Source organism: Protopterus annectens, chromosome 6.part0 (assembly GCF_019279795.1).
Source record: "Protopterus annectens isolate FY-2018-M chromosome 6.part0, PAN1.0, whole genome shotgun sequence".
NCBI classification, from domain to species: Eukaryota; Metazoa; Chordata; order Ceratodontiformes; family Protopteridae; genus Protopterus; species Protopterus annectens.
Window position 1 is genome coordinate 861,674,567 of NC_056737.1, and position 4,218 is coordinate 861,678,784.

Below are 4,218 nucleotides of genomic sequence, written 5' to 3' on the forward strand. Positions count from 1 at the left end.
GGTAGGACAGTAATGGTCATTCACTCCCACATGGGCTACTATCAGGTCATAATCATACTTAGCAGGTTGGAGGGTTCTAACAGCCCTTTTTGCATCTTGGATCCTGGGTCCAGAAGGATGGTTAACTACCACCCTATTCTTATCCAGCCTGCGCCTGGTGAGAGTGGTGACAGTATGCCGTACAGTAGAGTCACCCATTACTAAAACAATACTATGCTTAGATACAATCTCAGTGGGCTTTAAGGGCTTGGAGTCTGCACCTTTAAGACTCTTAAAGGTATATGTACTGGCTGGGGGTGTGCAGGTGAAGGTGGATGTGCTGCTACATGATGGCTGTGGTGTCTTAGTCCCTAGCCTGGGATGCATAGGCAATGTTCTTTTAACAACCTCAATGTAAGTTGTTTTAGTTGAGGTACTTTGTATTGTGTGTGCATGTGTGTGTGTGTGTGTGTGTGTGTGTGTGTGTGTGTGTGTGTGTGTGTGTGTGTTGGATCATTGTAAGGTAACAATAAAGACTTTTTGGTTACCACAAGCAGTTGCTACACTGTCTCATAATAGCTGGTGCTATCAGGCTGGCTACAGAATGGGCAAAAGCTGACTGAGATTTCATAATGACCAGTGCAGGTGAAGGAGTATGAGAAAACAGGACAGCATAATAACTTTACTCTTGGTATTAGAAACAAGGTGAAATATGGGATCATGGCTCTCAACTGTCCAGATTTTCAGAGAGTGTACAGATTTTTTACTTGTATTTTTGGTCCATTCCTGATAAAATTGTAGTTTTCTGGCAAATCATTGATTACTGAAGTCAGAAAATAATGACAGACATTTGATTTTCAGACTTCATATCCTTCAGAAAATTCATGCTAATTCAAAATCTGTTATTCTATTAACTTTTTAAGTTTGTAAGAGCAGTATTTAAAAAGTGTCCCTATTTTTGGCACTTTGTTCCCATATTATTTGTGGCTTTGTCCAGATTCCTTGCTCTAAGAGGTTGAGAGATATGTATGGGATGTGGTTAAATGATACTGGAACATGAGATGTGACTACTGCAGTATCACAAGTGCAAAAAAAGAAATGACAGTATGACAGAAACAAAAAGGTAATTGATAACAAGCAGAAACTAAGATAGCTTTACTCACTAGACTAATATGGTTTCTACCTAACTAGCAACAAATAGCCTAATCCTATAGACCTGGGTGCAGTAACTATAGAGAAATAGCTACAGCTAGTCTAAATAAATATTCCCCAAATGCAGTAACAGTAAAGCAGGTTGTTCTAATGCAGTATACACAGAGCAGTCATGTAAGTAATAAATGTTTATCGAATAAGTAGTGCAGTACCTGTACAACAGTAACAGTGCAGAAACGCAACACCAGTGATCAAAACGTGCAATGACTAACTGAGATAAAAAGTGAATTTGGTTTATATCTGCCAGGTATCAGCAACTGGCAATACTACAGTGTTATCTAGATAATGTCTGCAGTGAAAAATAATATAACAGATCAACAGTACAGCAGCAACTCTTTTCGTTCAGCTTTATGTATAATTCAAGCAGTTTGCTAATAAAGAAAAACTTCACTCTTCATTGTAGTTAACCTTATCACAAGTTGTTTTCTTTCTCATTAGAATATCATCTGAATGATGTTTAGTGCTCAGAAACTCTAGCAGCTTTAAGTTTGTTCACGTCTCCTTATATCTCGGACATAAACTTGAATGTCCCACCATTTCCCCAATTTAATGTGTTTTTCTGAATGGTATTGCACAAAGATTCTGTAGTTTATGATGATGATTACCATCATCCACACAAGTAGTATCATCAAAGTTTGTCTCACAGAGGATACTAAAGTGTTGTAAATGAAGTTATTCTACATGCTAGGTGTTGGGGAAGTCATTATATGAAAAACAGGGATGAATTAGACTACAGTACTACAAAAACAAATTAGTAAACACTTATTTTGGCCAGTGAAGAGTTACTTCAATCCACTTGACTACAAAATTAAGTGCAGTATCCACAAATACAAGAAGATAACATTTGCCTTAGTAAGTTAGTAAGAAATAAACAAACAAAGCTAACAGCATTCACACCGAACAAATGTGTTGGTTAAGAGAGGATGTGAAAATTTTTAAGGACAACTCTACTTTCTTGAGCATCTAACCCTATCTCTAATTTATTTTATCTCCCTGTAATAGTGTCCAAAAATCCTTTAGTACATTTTAGTTGTTTTACTTCCACTTGTTTCTATGGCATAGGTTATAAAAGTCTCACCCACAGCTTACCCAAATTATTTGACACCATGAACAGTTTCTGATGTTGAAGATCAAAATAAAAGCTCTTCCAGACTTGCTCTTTGCCTTAGTTATAGACACGGACCCATGCAAAGTAATTTCAGCAGCCACAAGATACTCAACATGGCTGATTAAATGACTGCTGCTACAGCACTTGCACCTGATCTGAAACTCATTTGCACTGCTGTTCTAGCCACCTAGTAGGTTACATCTAGGGCACCAGGGCTGGTCTTAGGCCAGTTGAACCTATTTGGCCAAATAGACACCTGCTCCCTCAGGGGGGTCCACAGTAGGCCATGACTGGATTGTTATGCCTTATGTGGCCCAGATATTTGCCTGAAAACACTACACAAAGTGCATTTTCATACTGGTAGTTTTACTGATGTAGTAGTAACAAGTGCCATTAGTTATTGTCATGTACTACTCTGCACTAGTGGCTAGTCCAGTATTATTAATAACTGCACCTTTATGCCTCTTGTATGGCTCACAGTCACCTGCTCCCTCTCCAATTGTAGTCAATTTTTGTTGCAGCAAGCTCAACAGGATTTTCAACCCCACACTGGTTGGAATAACCTTCTGGTTTTCTGTACTGCTCCAGCTACTCTCTTTTGACAGAGAGGTAGTATATTTTCTTTTGCTTCTGTTGCTGACCTAGGGTTTATGATTGGTTACTAATGAATATAATTACAAGAAATAACTCATGGAATAGTCAGTCTCATGAGTATGAAAACAAACACTAATAAGCATCTGAAAAATAACAGCTACTGTGATGTGAGATAACATCTGATCACTTAGACTTGTAATAGAATGTTAGTAATACTAAGGCAGAACAATGCTTCCTGCAGTCACAGGTAAGAGCAAAATAATCCCAAAATATTGAAACATTGTGTGTGTGTGTGTGTGTGTGTGTGTGTGTGTGTGTGTGTGTGTGTGTGTGTGTGTGTGCGCGCGTGTGTGCATGTGTGTGTTGGTTGAGTGGTAGGAACTGAATGATCTGGGCAGAAAAATGGTATATTTGGCTGAAGGAAGGAGAAACAATAACAGGAACAGTTTAACTTTTAAATGTACTGCAGGAGTATCACAGCTTCAGAATTATATACAAAACAGGAGGCAAGCAGAAACTTAAAGATAAGAAATAGCTGGACTGGCTTGGGGTTTCCTTAAGGCATTCTGATTTTCTGCCGCTTATCAAAACATGATGCTTATTTACTACTGTAAATTATCCCTGCATGCAGTCCTTAGTGTTGACCTTGTGACCTGGGATACAGCTGGAAAAGATATGCATATATTAGTCAACATACCCAGTTTAACACTCAGTCAGCTTTTTGCAGTGTCAGAGGCTCAGCAGGACGTGCACTGGCCTTTGGTGCTGGAAGATCACACGGCTGTGGGTCCTATTCCTACTCTAGGTGACGATTGGATTGACATGACTATACAGTATGGGAGGTGCTGCACTCATGAGTGTGCTGTCTTTTGGATTAGACATTAAAAAACAAAGGTCCTATCTGCCCGAGTTGGGGGTAGTTCAAGTGATGTGAAAAATCCCAAGGCACTTATCAAAAAGAATAACACAAGTACCCTGGTGCTCTTTCTATATCACCCCTAGTTAGTACAAATATCACCTCGGGTCTCCCCAGAAAAGAGACTGCTAGGCTTGTGGAACTATCTGGTCAACAAAAGATAAATAAATACGTAATTAAAACACACTTTCAGAAATATTTATATGGGGAGTGATGTGTAAGCAATGTCATTTCTAAGGAGAGGCCTGAGATTTTTAATGTTATTATTGATGAGCATTCTGAGGAAGTTCACCAATTTTATATGGTTTTGTAGAAACACATTGGCTATAAGAAGATAAAGAACTGGCTGGGTAAGAAACTCTAACCACGTGGAGCAAGTATGAGAGATGGTTGGAAGCCCATGATGAAA